Source organism: Phascolarctos cinereus, unplaced genomic scaffold (assembly GCF_003287225.1).
Source record: "Phascolarctos cinereus isolate Bilbo 61053 unplaced genomic scaffold, phaCin_HiC Scaffold_3;HRSCAF=262, whole genome shotgun sequence".
Lineage (NCBI taxonomy): Eukaryota > Metazoa > Chordata > Mammalia > Diprotodontia > Phascolarctidae > Phascolarctos > Phascolarctos cinereus.
Window position 1 is genome coordinate 175836730 of NW_027555736.1, and position 18867 is coordinate 175855596.

Sequence of the window (18867 nt, forward strand, 5' to 3'; positions counted from 1 at the left end):
ACCCCATAACTAAATTTGCTTTTGTCTGAAATAATTCCAAAATTTTTTAAATTTGTATTGTAGGATCTCTGTCTTATAGAATGGAATTATTAGTACTGAATTAGCATTCTCCAGGATTTAGTAGCTAATGCTAAATTTTTCAAAAGGGTTTTAAGATCCATGTCTACAGCTAACCTCAGGTGCAGGGTTATATCCTAAAGCACACTCTCTGATTATTGGAACTTGCCTGCTTACCTGACACTCACATATGAAATGATCAGTCTGTTTACTACTCACTTTACAAGGTGATTCAGAAGAAAGGGTACTAGCTCAAGAGTCAGAGAACCTAGGTTCAAATCTTGCTTCTAATGCATACTGCCTGTGTGATCTTGGGCAAATCACTTAACCCCTTTTGGCTTCAGTTTCCATATCTGTAAAATGAAGGTGTTGAACTTAAGACTTTTGAGGCTCCTTCTAGCTCTGGGTCTATGATCTTAAGTACAAATTAGTAGTTATTATAGATACAAAATTAGAGGACAGGCCTTTTAACCCCCTCAGCATTTTATTTTTTAAAATAAATATTTATTTATATCTTTCATTTTTACATCACCTATAATTCCCAGTGTATTCCTCTTCCCACAGAGCCAACCTTTATAAAAAAAGAATTTAAAAAGAAAGGGGGAAAAAAAACAGTCCAGCAAAACTAACCAATATATCAAAAAAGTCTTTACATTATATCCATATGCCTTCTCATGGTCTAGCTTGTTCATTATAACTTAGGAAGTCATAGAGATGACGTGTATAGTTACCATCAAGCACTTCTTTTCCAGTATCAGTGGCAGTATTGAACTGCTTGAAGTTCCTAGAGGAAGAAGTTGTAGAGGGATGTGAGCCCCTGGATGGAACTGATGAGAAGAGGAAGGCCAGGATGGAATGTGAAGCTTGCCTAGGGACCACTAGATATAGTGGACCATCTTATCTGATGAGTTGGCACTCATACTCTCCAGTCTGGACAGCTTTGGCCCTAGGGCAAAGCTTAGTGGATTAAGTCCCTTAGGGCGTGGTTTGGAGTCCAGACATGGTCTAGCCACTCCCGCGACAGGCTCTCAAGAAGATGGCCAAAGTAGAATGTGACACTTGGTTGGGGCAGGCTAAATATAGTAGATCACATCATGTAATTGTGCAATAACTAACTTGAGCATATGCCAGATTGAATTATATATTTTATTATTGCCCAATGAACTACTCTAATGGCAACTAAAAAGCATAATTGATTTTTTTAACTTACAATTTTCAGTCATCCTGAAGCTAACACAAGGTGAGCCCAAAAAATTCGATCTGGCAATCCAGATGCTGGGCCTGGACCAAACTAGTAAATGCCAGTATCCAGTTAAAAAAAGTGCTGAGTTGCCATCTCTAGATATTTCCCTAGCAACTTCACACTCCATTAAATGTGGAGTGGGAGGTAGCTTAAAAGCTGTATTTAAATCCTTGGTTATAAAATGTGTTCATTTAATAATGTGGTATGAAGTAGCTTAAAACACTTTCTTCTCATTATCACTTCATTAACTAGGGCTTTGATAATGAAGTAAAATTGTCTAACCCTTTTTAGGTGTAGTTCATCCTGCAAAGTGACACTGAACTCATGTGGGTGGGCGGTTTTTTTCCTTTAAAATCCATTTACGCAAGTGTCAACTTGGTTCTTAGAGAATTCAAATTGAGTTAAACACATGAAGTCTGTTCTCCTAGATTTTTGTCCGTTGCCAGAGTATTTATAGATGTCAGTGAAGTTTTCAGATGGTCTTTGTGTTTTTATTGTTGACCTTTTAGACCTTGAAGTGTCACAGCTAGCATTGTTTATTACAAACTAATCTAGGTGAACATCATGAACTTTTTTAAAGTTATTATTTATTTTTTTAACATTGATTTTTTTAAAAATTTGAGTTTCAGATTCTCTCCCTCTCTCCTGCCCTTCCTTCATCCATTGAGAAGACAAGAAATGTGATATCAATCGCACATGTGAAATCGTGCTAAACATTAATATTAGCATGGATTTTGAAGCAAAACTCCGGCAGGTCACAGGAGCATGAAGCTAGAGTAAAAAGGACGTTAGAATCCAAGTAGTGCAGATGAAGGTGTTGTTGCCTCAACTTTCCAATGTATTGCCAATGTATACACTCATGGGTTCTCATGCTAGTACGTGCCCACATATATATGACACCCTGCCCTCCACCAGCGTACTGTCTCCTCCTTAGTGCCTATGTCCATTTTCATCTTCTTCCCCTCTCACTCTGGGCCCAGTTCTTAGAAATACAATATCTAGAGCTGGACATTTTGTTCTGTCAACTCTGCTCATACTTTCTTTCTTTGAAATAATTCTGTAATCAGTTCAACTTACTCTTCTACTCTGAATTGCTGGACCCCTTCTTCCTGTTATTCTTCCTTTCCCAAAAACCAAACCTAGGTTTTTTTCCCATTATTGGCCTTCTCTGTTCCTACTTTAGCAGATTGCTGAACACTGCTAGAGAAAGTCACAAAACTAGTCACTGACTAGGTACATTATAAATTTATGTTATCTAATCTCATGTGAACTCTCATTTTATTCTCTATTGCATTTTGTTCCAAACCTTCTCTTCTGAACTCAACCTGTATCACTCTTCCTCTTCTCCCTTTCAGTCAAGGAACTTGCCCCATATTTTACAAAGAAAAGAGACCAGCCCTCAATGGATAGGGGAGAACAGATTCAGAAATGAAGGTGATATAAAAAGCAAAAAAAAAAGATCTTTAAAAATTAAAAATTTGGGGGAAAATAAGAGTCCATCCATTGAGTTTTCCCTCTTTTCCTCAATTCTATAGCTCAATTCCTCTCCACATCCCTCTGTTTGCTTCAGTCTCTGACAAAGGGGTAACCCTTCTCCTTTGCAAAGGCCAACTCCTTTTCTTGTGATCAACCATCATAACCTGTTCCATCTGCAAGTATATCCTTAAGCTCCCCTCATGTCTTGCTTTTCTCTATGCACTCTCTCAGAGACCTATTCAGTGTCCATAGGTTTAGTTATACCTCAGCAGATGACTCCTAAATCTACATGTCCAGCCCTCATCGTCTTTTTATAGAGCTCCGATGACATGTCACCACCTGCCTGCTGGATTCCTCCAGTTAGATGTCCCACAGGTATCTTGAAGTCAACATAATCCTAAAGAGAACTCATCTTTCTCCATAAACTCCCCACCCCCTAACTTTCCTATTCAATGAAGGGCACCACCATCCTTCTGATCACCTAGGTTCTCAATGCTGCATTTATCCTAAATTCTTCCATCTTTCTCATTCCCTTAGCTATTAAGTCTTGTCACCTCCACTCCCACACGCCTGCTTCTCTCCGCTCATACAGTAAGAATATAGAGTAGCCTGCTTCAGTCCTGATAGCCTTCCTCTTAGACTATTACAACAGCATCCTTGCTGTTTTCCTTTGTCTATAGTTTCTTTCCTTCCCAGGCTTCCTCCACATAGTTAATAAATTGATACTCCTAAAGCACAGGTGTAACCATTCTTTCCTCTCACTCCTTATTTCCTCAGAGAAAAAACATAAAACTCCTTTGTTTGACATCTAAAGTGCATCAGTTTGACTCCAATTTAACTTTCTAGATTGATTTCACTTACTCCCCTTTATACACAAAATTCCAGCCAAACTGGCTTATTTCCTTTTCCTCATATATGGCATTCTATCTCCTGTCCCTCTGTGCTTGCAGCTGTCCCCCATGCCTGGAACATTTACTTTCCTCCACTCTGTCACTTAGATTTCCTAGTTATCATCAAGACACAACTCAAATCACAACTTCTGCATGAGAACTTTCTTGATCTTTTCAACAGTTATTATTCTCCCTCTAGCCCCTGGAAATTGCTACTTGATATTTTTTTTTTGCACAGACCCATACATTCATCATTTTAAAAGAACTCTCTACTTGGAAACTCCCTCTAGCAATCAAATCAGCAATGAGTCTGTAGTTTATAGCCTTAGAGCACTGAGAGGTTGTGGCTTGTTCATAGTCCCAAAATTTGTGTCAGAAGTAGGACTTGAACGTGGATCTTCCTTTTTTCAAGGCCAGCCCTCCTCCCACATCATACAATGTATGGAAGTAATTATCTATGGATATGTTGTCAACAGACTCTTGTAGGAGGCCCCATTCCCTCACCAACCTCAGATAAAATGTAAGCTCATTGAGGGCAAGAAACTGTTTTGTTTTTTGTCTTTGTACCCCCAGCACCTCACAGTATCTTTCACACAAATACTTTATAAGTGCTTGTTGAACTGAAATGAATCACAGTCAGATTCTTCTTTCCTCTCTTTTCGTTTCCTACCCAGGGAAACTAAATTAATTTCTTTCCACTGAAACTATTTTAATATCTGAACGGGGCTTCCTTGCTTCTAGTATCTCCTCTCCAATCCATTTTTCACACAGATGCCAAAATAATCTTTCTAGACAAAGGTCCCTTCTTTGCTTAAAAACAAACAAAAAAACCCAGGGATAAAATACAAAATACAAACTTCCATTTGGGGCTCTCCTTTGCCTGCTCATAAACCATTCTAGCCTTATCCTATGCTATGTCCCTTCAGAAACTCTACATTGCAGCCCAACGGGGCCACTAAGCTATGCCCCGATTTCTGTCAACCTCTCTGCCTTCATGCAGGTTGCCCTCCATGCCTGGAATGGACTTCTTCCACATCTCTGACTTTGGAAATCCTTCTTTTAGGGGCAATCGCATTTTGTAAATCTTGAATGGCTATATAATTGTTCGCTATTATTAATATTTATTAAAATGAAACATACTCTGTGTGTACATATTCTATTAGTGTTATATGAATATTTCAACTGTTCTAAGCTTCTCTGTATAGTAAAATTATATCTTTGAGCACAAAACCCAAAACTCATCTTTGTCACTGAGGTTGGGTTTTGGGGAGCAAATTAAGAAATTCTACACTTGCATGTGAATAAGTTTTCAATTCTAAGGAGCAGATAGTTAATCGTCATTATGAGGATGAAGAATGTGTATGAAAAGTAAGAGAATGGAAGAGTAATAGGTTGTGTCAGACAGAAATTTCAGAGTTCTTAGTCACAGAGATAGCACTATTATGAATAGTGATGAGATAAACAGTATGACCTTCATCTGTGCAGCTGAAATAGAGTAAAGGTGGCAATGATAGAAACTGAGGAGATTGAGGTACTGTAAGGCCAAAGTGTTGGAGCGGATATCAGCATACACACACACACACACACACACACACACACACACACACACACACACACACACACACTTCTCTCTCTCTCTCTCTCTCTCTCTCTCTCTCTCTCTCTCTCTCTCTCTCTCTCTCTCTCTCTCTCTCTCTCTCTCTCTCGTCCCCAAGTATAGTCAGGTGGTGAGGTAGAGAGTAAGATTGGGCCAGGTACTAAACTCCTTGAAGAAAGAGGAAGAATAACTGATGTATAAAACAGTAGATAAAAACAACCAGGCTCTTGAGAGGGTAATAGAGGTTTACAGAGAAACTGAAGAGAAAAGAGGTAGCTTAAGTGGATCCAGTAGGTAGAGAAGGGAGCCAGATAGGCAGGGTCTTGGGTTGGTGAGGGTAGGGGAGAATCACATTTCTATGAGTCTGAGGAAGAGATCTATTGAGGAAGAGGCAATTTGTTAACAATAGAATGGGGTTCCAGAGGGCAGAACAGAATAAGTGCCTGAGTTCCTGGGGGTGTAGAGAATTTAGGTAATGAGACTGATAGGAAATACTGGTGGAGAAAGATTTCATGCCCTCTATTTGAAGGGAGAGGTTAAGTTGAGCTTTAAAAGAATGATAGAGAACAAGACCATAATTAGAGAGACAGTCCTGTACAGTGGGCCCTCTGAAAACCTCACAACTCTTCCTTTTATTTGATTCGTATACTTGTTGAGCAGCCATCAGCAGCAAAATTTCAGTTGTAGACACAGGAGTCATTTATAGAAGGAAAGGTTTTCAAGTGCTATTTACAACAGTTTTAGCAGTACAGTGTGAACATATCTTAAAATAGTTCAGAACATACTTATATAGAATAGCTCCTGGAGGAAGTTGATTTTTTAAAAAAAGTCCAACAGCCTCAAGATTAAAAAAAAAATAAGGTTGAGAGTGCCTTTATTATGCTTAGAAGCACTGGCTTCTGTGTTTTTAGCCTTAAAAATTAATGGACATCAGAGTGTCATAGGATTGATCAGTCATATGATAATAGATTTAGAGCTAGAAGGCCATTTCAGATTATCTAATTCAACCCCACAACTGTAAACAGTTGAGGAAAAGGAGACCCAGAGAGATTGAGTGATTTGCCCTGGGTTATATAGATAACAAGGCTGGGATTTGAACCCAAATCCTTTGACCACACTGCTGAATCTCATTCTTGCTTATCTCATTCTCCTTAGCTATTAGCCTAAAATAATGTTAAATAATGAAATCAGAAGTATATTTTACTATTTTCTTCCTGTAGGCAAAATGAAATTTTGTAAGAATGTAATGATTTTAACACCAGTCTAAAGAAATTCTGCATTTGAAGGCAGAAAACCTAGGTTCGCATCTCACCTCTGATAATTACCAATTGTATGACCTGTGGCAACAATCACTCAACCTCATTGAATCTATTTTCTCTTCTTTAAAATAGAATAATAAATATATTGCTTGTCTCACAGAGTTATAAGAAAATATTTAATAAATTGTAAATTGTATATTGTATATGGAGCTATGAAAATGAGTGTCATTATCATCTTTCTCTTTTTTACTTATAAAAGGCTCTCACAATTAATCTCAACCTCTCACAAATTTAGAAAAATAAAGTATTTTTAATACTTTTCATGTCTGATCTGAGGAAATAATTCACAAAGTGCCCTTTTCCTCTGTGCTCCTGAGACTGTGTAAACAAATATCACCTTCTTCATTCCTCTCTGACTTTTTAGAAAGTAAGAGAATTTGAAGCCACCAAAACTTTTGCCAGGCTTATTGGGTTACAAGCATTGTCAAGGGAATAGAGGCACTCTGAAGAGACATAAGGGGAATAATGGTTTATTTCTGCAGAGTTTTAAAAAAATTAGATTTGTGATAAGGAATATAAAAAGCACTCTGATTATCATGTTTCCAAAAGTATACACGTGATAGGCTGGGCAAAGTATGGACAAATACTTTAAACAGTAAAGTGTACAATTTTGTATGAGATAAGGTTGCCTATGATTCCTTAGCTACCATTTTCTTGAGTCAAGTCAGGGCCAGAGGGAAGATTGCCCAGATAAATCCCTTTGAGTCATCTTTCTTACATGTGTGGGCAATATCTCTTGCTAATTTAGGCACACCTCTTTTCACTCTCAGTCACCTTTTCTTCTTCCTCACCTGGTTTGTTAAGGCAACTTTGGGATAGCAGTGCTACACTGTGCGATGTTATTCTAGTTCTCCTTTCTATTGTTTTGTGCCCCGTACTTCTCTTTTTCCCCATTTCCCCCCAAGAACATGGTTAGCTGACTAAAATTCTTAATGTAAATATGATAAAAATAAATAATTTCCATTTTCCTATTAATTATGTTTTATAAGAAGCTTCCATGACTTATCTATAAATCTGCTTGGTAAGTTTTTAATTTGTTACAATTCAAAACATTTGGTTTTGATGGCATGACATGAATGGAGGACACTGTGAGACATTTGGAGGGTCTATTTTTATAGATACATCTATAGCTAGATATACATGAAAATAATTAGCCGTCAACCAACTTTTTCAGTTCAAGGACAAGTTGCTTTCTCCTCTCTCATGTAAGAGTGAGTTTTCTTCAGATGGGGATGTTTTGATCTAGAAATGTACCTGAGACTTTGGGAAAGTAGATTAAAAGTTTAGGAAAAAAATTATAGTTTGGCAAGAGATTCTAAATGTTGGTAGTTTGAAAAGGATTCTATAAACAAACAGAATTCTAATATTCTAGTTATAAATTATCCCAAGGGAGATGTAGCCACACAGGAAAAGTTTATGAACACCTAGAAAGAAATATGGTGAACACTGAGAGCCAGCTCGAGATCTGCCAAACTAATTTAATTTCACTTTTTGGCAATGTTACTTGCCTGATAGATCAGGAAAATGCTGTAGATATACTCTGCTTGATTTTGGCCAAGCTTATCATACTGTTGAGGTTTAGAGTTGGGAGAGCTGGTTCAGGTGTGAAAGAATTCACTTACATCTTCTCTGTAACTATTGGGAGCTTTATTGATTCAAAATTAGCGGGCTAGCTCTGGAAACAGGACTGGCGACTTAGAAAGGGATAGGGGAAGGAAGAGGGGAAATTTTATGACTCAGGATGAGGGTGACAAGGAATTTTTATGGTCCAGGATAGGGGAAAGTTTTATGGTACCTCAAGATTAGGGAAAGAGACTCTAGGATACCCTCAAGTTCAGGAGGGGCCTCACAAGGTCCTGGAAAAACAACCCTTAATTTTTTTTTTTTTAGCTTTTAAGGCACTGTTTGCTTTTACATCATTTCCCCACTCAGCCATTAGGTCAAAGAAATCTTTCAGGAAAAGGGGCGAAGGTCATTGCCTTCAGTGGCTGCTTCCTGCTATTCATGAACAACTTCCAACAATGCAGATCAGAAACTTTTCCACAGTTTATAGTCTTCTAGAATTACTTGGGGGGAAAAAAACAGATGGTATTAGTGGAAAGAGTTTTCCAAGTTGACAAATCATAAGTCCAGATCCACAACCCCACACCATGGTAATACATACCCAAACTCACAAACACTCTTGTCTTTGTCTAGCTGTCTGGATTTCTGTCTTTCTTTTTTCTCTTACTCTGGGGACTTCATTTAGTGTTGAATCTGTTGGAATAGTAATACCTAATGGTGGGATATCTGTTGCAAATTGATGGTTTCTGCATTTCTAATTGTATGTGATGTTTAAATGCTGGTAGGGTTTATGCAGGTATGAGCTCATAAAGCTCCCCGCCATTATATCTAAGCATAATAAGTAGACAAATGGTAGGTGTTTCCTGGAACAAGTAAGTGAAAAAGTGTTTAATATTAAAGAAATAGAGAAAAAATATGATGAATCACGTGTGTAATCAAGAGTTGTAAGACTATGAAGTTGAACTGTAGGTCACAGTAACTCTCTCGAAGTTAGTGATGAGTTTATACTGTTTTCCCTTCCTGAGGAGCATTACGTTATTCTTCTGTCAAAAGTATTCACTAGGAAATCCTTGCAATTATATTTAGGAGCTAGAAAGCATTAAAGAGATGTCCCAATTTCTTTTTCTGCCCTGTACCCTCCATCCATAGGATGAAGCAGAGAAAGAAAAAAGGGAACCAGGTGACATAGGAGGTTAGGTGGAAGAATTAACTTTGTTTTTCTTATATTTTCTTATCTAGATTCATTCAGCTTGTGTTGATTGACTTTATTCTTTTGAGTGAACTCTCCCCTCAAATACAGTATCAATTGCCAGTTCCCTGCTATACATCTCTACTTTGATATACCACTGACACTTCAAACTCAGATTTCTAAAACTGAGCTCATTTTGTAAAAGTGACCTCCATTTCTGTCTTTTTGCTGGTAGCATCATCATTCTCCCAGTCACACAGCTCAAAAAATGTCATTTTTCAGTAGCTCGGGTACAGCTCGGAAGGAGATGGAGTGTTCCATACATCTCTACTTGATTCCGTACTTTTGATATCTAACAGTGATAAAGTAAAGTCTTATGTTTGGCTTTAACAAATCATCTTCAAGAGTACAGTGTGATGGGGATACATAGCTAGAAGCAATTCATCTAGAGAAGATCTGGGAATTGATAGGTAGCCAAAAAAAAAAAAACGAATTTGATTTTAAGCTGCATTAAGAAAGGCATTGTGTGCAGGACTAGCGAGATGATAGTCCCGTTGTGCCCTCTTCTGATTAGACCACATTTGGACTGTGTTAGGGCACCACATTTTAGTAAGGAAATTGATAGTGTGGAGCTAGTCCAAGGGAGGGTAACCAAGGAGATGAAGGATGTTGAGATTATGCCATGTGAGTGCTGGTTGAAGAGATTGTAGGAAGTGAATGTAATAGAGGTCATTCTTGCTCAGTCTCAGGGTAGGCTGAGCCCCTTTTCAACTCCAAGATTCTTCCTTGAAGCTCTTTGGGAGTAAAAGGAGGGACAGTTTTATCTATAGCTGCGGTGCTTTGAACTGTATGGTACCTTGTACATAGTAGACATAGGCATTTAATAAATATTTTTAGAATTGAATTGTATTTATTCAGGTGGCTTCATTCAACAGACACTAAGTGCATACTATGTGTAATTCACTGTTTGGGAGGGGAGAAATGGGATGGCACAGGTTGGAAAGACAGACAATATACTACAAATATATAAGTAAGAAATTTATTGAGGTAAAATCATATGCCATCATCTAACTTCTGAACCACATGTGGTCTACTTAGGATTTAGACCTGAAAAGTAACAAGGGTTTTTTTTTTCCCCCTAAATATTTTATTTTTTTCCAGTTACGTGAAAAAAATTTTAACATTTGTTTTGTAAATTTTGTATTCCAAATTCTCTCCCTTCCTCCCTGCTTTCTCCTTCCCTTCCCTCCCCTCCTCCCTCATTGAGAAGGCAAGCAATTTGATATAGATTATACATATACAGTCATGCAAAACATATTTCCATATTGGTCATGTTATGAAGGAAAACACAGACTCCTCCCCCCCAAAAAAAAAACAAGAAAAATAAAGAAAATTTTTAAAAGTATGCTTCAATCTGCATTCAGACTCCATCAGTTTTTTCTCTGGAGGTAAATAGAATTTTTCATCATGAGACCTTTGGAATTTTCTTAGATCATTGTATTGCTGAGAATAGCTAAGTCATTCACAGTTGATCTTTGAACAGCATTGCTAGTAACAAGGTTTTTAAGGAAGGAGAAGACCAAAGAGGAAGCTGAGAGAGGCCTTATAGAAAATATCACTAGCAGCATCTTGAGTATATAGAAAGAAGGTGGCTACAATAGTTGTAGGGTAGAATGTGATGTAATATTTCCTGGGAACAAACTCACCACTTCTCTAAGCTAGAATATTTCATTACTGTGGGTTATTGCTTTCAGTGACCATAAATTAATCTGGTAGATTTGGTGACCTAGAGTGAATGTTTGTTTAAGATTTGCCCTATGTGGATAGCTTGGTAATCACTTATAGGTTGTTATTTTTTTGAGGAAAAGCAGAAGACCTCTTCTGCCTAAACAGCTCTCTCTAGCCTACCATTTCCTTGAATTCCCCTTATAGTTAGCCTGAAATATATATATGTATATATATATATATATATATATAATAGTCACTCCTTTGAGTTAGACTTAAAATCATTTTAAAATGTGCTGCCTTCTCACCATGGAATGAATATCCCTCTGCCATTCTAGGATCTTTCTTCCATTGGTAAGTTGTTCCCTCTATTCCCCCCCCCCAGAGCCCCTTCTCCTTTTGGAGAAAGAGCCCCGACTGGCCATGCTTCATTCCCTCCCCAGGCTTACTTCTAACCTTCTGAGCTGGAACATCATGATCCTCCTTCATGTTCCACCCCCACCCCCCATCATCTCCATTTTCTGTATTGTCTTCCCAGGTTAGAATGTAAGTTCCTTGCGTGCAGAGCCTCCCTTGTGCTTGTATTTGGATCCCAGCACTTAGCACAGTCGTGGCACATAGTAAACACTTTAAAAATATGTCTTTCCTTGCCTTGACTGTCACCTGGAAAGGAAAGTTCCCTCTAGTCTTCCCTGTTTAGCACATCTGATAGGGATTGGTGTATCAGATTAATTTGTTGGCATCTCGTGAGGCACAGGGTCTGACTCAGTAAAGGTATAAAATTCAGGACTGGTTGAATTATTTTTTGGAATGAGTGGAGGAGGGATGGGGTCTGGACTTATGATTTCCTTGGCATAGGAAGCTCTATGGAAACTACTTCCCTCAGTGCAGAACCTCATTATCTGTGATTTATCACCTTAGGGAGTTTTCTTGATGCACTGAGGGATACATGTCTTGTTCATGGTCACATAGGTGATATATGGCCTAGGCAGAAACTGACCCCAAGGGTTTCTGATTCCAAGGCTGGTGCTGCATTATACTATGCTGCCTCCAAGGCAGGGCTTCTTAACTTTCTTGTGCCGTTAATCTCTTTGACAGTCTGTTGAAGCCTATGGACCCTCTCTCACAGTATTGTTTTTAAATGCATAAAACAAAGTACATGGGCTTACAAAGGAAACAAGTTATGTTGAAATGGTTATAAATGTATTTTTAAAATAAGGCCAGATATTCCAGGTTGAGAACCACTGGGCTAGATGTTTCCATGAAATGCTGACTATAGCTATTAAGTATATGTGGGGGTACCTTAAGCAACTAAGATGACAATAAGGGTACCAACTAAGGGGGAAGGTAGGATCTAAACATTAAGCATTGAAAGGAGCTATAGTTCTGTAAAACTGGTTCTAAATCAGGTTTTGAACTGATAACTACCAGTCAGTCAGTAAATACTTCTTAAGCACCTACTATTGTGCTGGGCACTGTGCTAAGTGCTGGGGCTACAAATATGAAAAAGAAAAATAGTCTTTGCCCTCAAAGAGCCTACTATCTAATAAGGGAAGACAACATGAAAGGAAGCTGAAGCTGAAAAGAGGGGTAGAAAGAGAAGGTACCCAATGTGGGGGGCAGGATGGAGTGCAGTCTAAAGGGAAATGAAGAGATAGTTGGTCTGGGAGCCCACTCTAAATGGAAGCTCTGGGATGGGTTCTTTCCTTCTTCCTGCCACCCTACTCCCCCACCCCCCAGGTCAGAGGGGCAGAGAGTTCCGAAGGTACTGATCAGGAGTGAGTACCAAGGCTGATGCAATCTTGCAGGATGATGAGTTTCCTAATGGTGAGGTTTCCTGGGGGCATGATGAGTCCAGTCCAAAGGAATACATAGAGTTGGCATACAAGACTTGTTGTATACAAGTTGGAAACAATGCCAACCCCGGAGGGTTCCAGTATCATTCTTGCAGATCTAAACCCTCTCCTTCCATTTTCTTTTTGGAGGTAGCTAGTCAGGGGCAGTAAATTGCAAATATCTTATCAAATTCACCCTAAGTTAACCCAGGAGAAATAATCACTAAATGTAAAATGGTGAGAGTTTAAAAATATATATAACCTGGGTACATGTTGGGCTACACTCATGTGGTTGTTTTTAGTTAGCTCTCCTATAAGGATTATTGCTATGTGTTAAGGGCATGTACAAGTCACCCCAACATGAGAATTTGTCTACTTAGAGAGACAAGAGAAAGCTGTTTAATGTGTATTTTTTTCCAGCTAATTTCAGTTTGTAATCCCTTTGTGCCTGGTATTTGGCCAATATAGGCCCTTTGGAGCTTTATGTCCTCATGTTTTTGCTTCTTTGATTTTGAGGAGGTGGAAATGCCTCAGTGCAAGAAACTAGAGATTGGGTGTTTAGGACTGGTTTTTTAAATATACCCAAAGAGGTGTGAGGATAAATAAACCTTCAGATGTATGCTGATCATTGATGTTGTTAATCTCATAGTTTATCTAAAGAATGCAAGAGATCTTTTTTGTGGAGACTGGTGGGTAATTCCTGCCATAGATTGTGAAGACATTGAGTAATGAGATGACTACTATCAAATATCTTTAACTACAGTTGTACAGTTAGTAACTGGAGGATACTGCTGGTCTTGATTAGCCCTGTTTTCTCCAGCGAGGTACTTAAGTCTAGTGAAAACCAAAGAAACAGGAAAAGACCATTCCTCCATGGAAATTAAGTGTTGAGCTCTTTATAGAGGAATGCTGTCCTAGAAGTCAAAAATATTTGGTTGTGTTTGAGTCCCAACTCCAGACATATGCATGCTAGCTATGTGACTGTGGTCTAGTTATTTAATTTCTCAGTGCCCCAGGCTACTCCCAAAGACTGAATTGCAGATCAGCTTTGAATCAAGCCCTTTGAAAGGTTTTATTATGTACCTCTCTTGCAAGTAGTCCACATACTTTTTGTTTGACCCTCTAGGCATATAGGGAATTAGATAAAATTTGTATTCTTTATTAGTCACCTAGGAGAAATTATTCTGAGCATACAAGGGTGTTGCTTGTTTATCATATGAGATATTTTAAAATTTTATTTTTCAGAGTAAACATACCTGATAATAGGAAAAAAAAATGGAAACGATGTTCTCAGAGTCACCTATTCAGTTTTGCGTTATTCTTCTCTGGTTTTCATTTGCAACAACAATATAGGTTGTGACTAATAGTGTCTATTATAACCCAAGAATAACTTGATTTATAAAGGGTATGGAGGAGTAAGAATGTTATAATCACTCTGAGGATTATGTGGCTTTAAATATGAAGTAATAAATGAGGAAGAATTTAGTGTCATTTTGACTAACGTTATCCACTCCCAATGTTGGGCAAACCTGGTTATACCTGGGAATGACCTCAAATCTAAGCAGGAAAGATCACAATAAGCTAATTCAGATAACAATACAAAGGTGCTTTGGTATATAGCAAAACAGGGCTGTTATATTGATTGCACAATTTGACATGTAGTATGTACACATATTATAGCATATACACATATTAATGCCCTTCCGCTTAAACCCAGTGCCAAATCTGAATTATCCCGGGCAAGTCTTGTTTCAGGGCACATTCTGACCAGAAAGAATGAACTTCCAGATTTGCCCTTGTTTTCATCTCATAATATTAGTGATAATCAAATTTTGGCAGATGGACAGCTATATACTGGGTAGGTGTTTGTTTGCCGCTGCCTAAGACAAGACCTTTTTACATTGAAAAGTTATTGGTAGCACACAGGGCAGTAATCACATGGTAGCTACCACCTAGCACCACCTGGCCATGGTTGCTCAGAGCTGAAGTGAGAGGGAAGTGCAGGTGCCAGCATTCTTCCACCCTTCTTCCCCCAAGAAGAATGGAAATTGGGGCAGCTAGGTGGTGCAGTGGATAGAGCACGTACCCTGGAGTCAGGAGGGCCTGAGTTCAAATCTGGCCTCAGATTCTCACTAGCTGTGTGACTCTGGGTAAATTATTTACCAATTGCCTCACAAAAAAAAAAAGAAAGAAAGAAAAGAAATTTGTCAGATACTATAGAACCCTAAACATTACCACCACTATTATTATTCTGAACTTAATATGTCCATCTTTTGCTATTATGGAGAAACAAGAGGGATTAAAGGGAAACTTGATTATAATGTGGATATAAACATTTACTGCTCAATTCAATTCTTTGTTATTTACCTTTGTCTTTTGTATTAAATTATATGCCATTTTACTCTTTGATTCATGTGCCCTTTGTATAGTCTGGCATAGAAATGACATTGATAGGGTCTCAAGACAAGACTTAGATAATTAATAACCCAAAATAGCAAATAAGCTTAGGAAGTAGCAAGGGGTGCCAGAGTCCTGTGGGGCTTTTGGTGAACATTATTATACACACTTCTGGATTTGTAATTTGCACCATTTAGTCTTAGAAGAAGTATAAAATATCTCAGATAACTCTTTTTGCTGATAGGTTCTGATTAAGTATGGTGTTTCTTTCCCCCAATCACTTTTTTTGAGTGTTTATTTTAATTTATAATAATCCAGGTACCTATGAAAAGTATTGTTGAGCTTTCTCAAAATAGCATAGGGGTTAGCTCCCAGGTATATCTGGGTAGGTAGTGTCCCTCCCCAGCTGGTATCTCAGTAGTTGTGATCTTTGAGAAAGTACAAGTCTGACTGGTTAACTTTAATATTGTAACTTTAAATTAATTAAGACTGCCAAAGAAGTGACTGGTGAATTGCTTTGATTGTGATTTTAATACCTGTCGCATTAGGACCTTGGTTTATTGCCATCACTGTATTACTTTCAAAGGCAGCATGGTGTGGTTCGAAGAATACGAGACTTGGCGTCAGTAAGCCTGGGCTGGAATCCTGGCTCATATATTAATTGGCTTTGTGCCCATGGATGAATCAGTCAACCTCTTTGTACTTCAGTTTTCTCATCTGTAAAATGGGAATAATCCTTGCATTGCCTACCTCACAGAAATGTAAGGAAAGTGCTTTGTAACTTTCAAGTGTTATAAAAATGGCAGTTATTAGACATTATCATCACCCATTTTCTAATTGTCATTTTATTTTATTTTAAATAGTTTTATTGATGTCTTTTATTTTTACATCACATAGATTTTCCCCATATTTCTTCCCTTCCTCTCTCCCAAAAAGACTTCCCTTAAAACAAAGAATTTTTTTAAAAGAAGAAAAATTCATTAAAACTGATAAACACCTTAAAAAAATTGACATTATAGGTATTGTTCCATACTTGTAAATCTGACCTCTGCAAAGAGGCAGAAGGAAGTATCTTCTCATATGAATGTAATTGCATATTACTATGTCATAAGAAATGACAAATAAAAAGAATTCAGAAAAGCACGGAAGAACATTCCAAATGAACTAAACAGCCTACGCAATGACTATAGCAATGTAAATTGGAAAGAGCAAAAAAGCCAAAACTGAGTGCTGTGTAATTATAAGCATCATCCCGGTTTGGCTCTGGAAAAGAGCGGAGAAAATGTATCCCTGAGGAACAAAGGTGTCAAACAGTCAATATAGTGGTAGACACCGGTAATAAATTGATCGGTTTTTCTGAAAATTTTTTTAGGTCTCTTTTTTGTCTTTTTTTCTTTTTAGCAAAGAGTGCCTCTTTAATTAGAACAGATCTATTTAGAAGTGAGAGTGATATGTCATGCAGATAAAATTGCCTTTTTCAAAAATCTCAAAAATGAGTCCGATTTTGTTTCCTGTTAGTGATCTTTTCATTTGTGTTGTTATAGTCCTACTGTGTGTTCTTTTGGTACTGCTTAGTTTACTTCGCAACAGTTCACACAAGTCTTCCCATGTTTCTCTGAACTCTTTCCTATTTGTCACTTCCTGTGGAACAGTAACATTTCGTTGGTACTTTCTCATGCCATAGATTTTTCTGCACTGTCTTTTGGTGCCCACTTTATTTCTAATCCTTTGCCATCACAAAGAATGCTGTTATGAATATGTTGGTGCCTATTGACCTTTGTTTCTACCTTTAACTCACTAGGGGTGAATGCCCAGTAGTGAGATTTGGGGGGTCAGAGTATACAGACAGTTTAGTCACTTTTCTTGCATGATTCCAAATAGATAACCACAACAGTCAGACCAATTACAGGGCTAAAAACATTCTGTTAGTGTGTCTGTCTTCCTAATGCCCCTGCAACACTGACTGCTCCCAGTTGCTACAGATGTATAAGCAAAAGCCCTTCCTTAATAGATCAAAGGACTTCTTAAGAAGAGAAATGCAGGGGGCAGCTAGGTGGCGTAGTGGATAGAGCACCAGCCCTGAAGTCAGTATCACCTGAGTTCAAATGCAGCCTCAGACCAAACACTTGACCCTTACTAGCTGTGTGACCCTGGGCGAGTCACTTAACCCCAATTGCCTAATAAAATAAAATAAAAAGAAAAGAAATGCAAAATATGAACAATTATATTAAAAATGCTCTAAATCACTAATAGCAATAGAAATGCAAATTAAAGTGATTCTAAAGTTTCATTTCATACCCATCAGATTGTCAAAGATGACTAAAAGAGGAATGGCAATTATTGGAGTGCCAGTGAGAGTGAAGGCACACTAATACACTGTTGGTGTAACTGTAAATATTAGGAGCAGCCATTCTGGAAAACTGTTTAGAACTGCATACAAAAGCCATTAGTCTGTGTATTCCCTTTGACCCAGGAACCAATTAGTAGGCCTATGCTCCGAAGAGAAGAAAGACAAAAGGAAGAAAAATATTTATAGCAGGTTTTTGTGGTGCTAAAAAAAAAATCTCAAAACAAAGTGGGTACCTATCTACTAAGGAATGGCTGAATAAACTATGATGCACTGATAGACTATTATTTCACTGCAAGAATGACCAAGGGGTAGGATTTAGAGAAACATGGGAAGACTTATATGAACTGATGCAGAATAAAGTAAACAAAACCAGGAGAACAATTTGTGCAGTGACCAATCATGACTTCAGAAGACATGATAATGTTTTGTTTTGTTTTTTATGTGAGGCAATTGGGGTTAAGTGACTTGTCCAGAGTCACACACAGCTAATGACTGTTATATGTCTGAGGCCGAATTTGAGCTCAGGTCCTCCTGATTCCAAGGCTGGTGTTCTATCCACTGCACCACCTAGCTGCCCCCAGAAGACATGATAATGAAGCAAGCATCCCATCTCTGGGCAGAAAGTTAATGGAGTATAGGTACAGAATGAAACATACCTTTTCAGACACAACCAATTCGTACATTTGTCTTGTTTTACTATATTTGTTACAAAATAAGGCTTTTATTTTATAGGGGAAGAGTTGGGGGAATAGGAGGTTAGTGATACAGATTTTTAATAAACAATAGAGATTCATGTTTTCATATTCAACCATCTTTTTCTGGTGTGTGTGTGTGTGTGTGTGTGTAAATGTTCATGTTTGATAATGTTTGTTAATTTAATAAAAAAAATTTGGGAATAAAGCATTGAATATTGCTGGGTTTTGCCATCTGCCATTTTGCAAGGTGTGAAGTGAAACAATGGAATTTTTAAATATGCACTTCTGAAGCATGTTCTCATATGTTCGTTTGTGATTTGAAATTTTTCTTGGGAAAGCTCTTTTTTCATATCCTCCAACCTCTAGAGGAATGGTCTAGTCATTTATTTTTAATTGCAACTTATTTTTTTTTCTTTTTAACTAAGAAACAGTCATTACATTCAGACTTTTCATGACTTTGTTTTACTTTTATTTCATTAATGTATTTTGGGGAAGATTTTTAACATTTGCTCATTTCCTTGTTTTCTTTTT

The 18867-nt window shown here is 37.8% G+C and overlaps 1 protein-coding gene across 4 annotated transcripts in view; it reads left to right on the forward strand.

Annotated features, from left to right (window-relative positions):
- Positions 1–18867, forward strand: part of SLC12A6 (solute carrier family 12 member 6) — a 91892-nt gene that overhangs the window by 30137 nt on the left and 42888 nt on the right. The gene's annotated exons all lie outside the window — the stretch shown is intronic.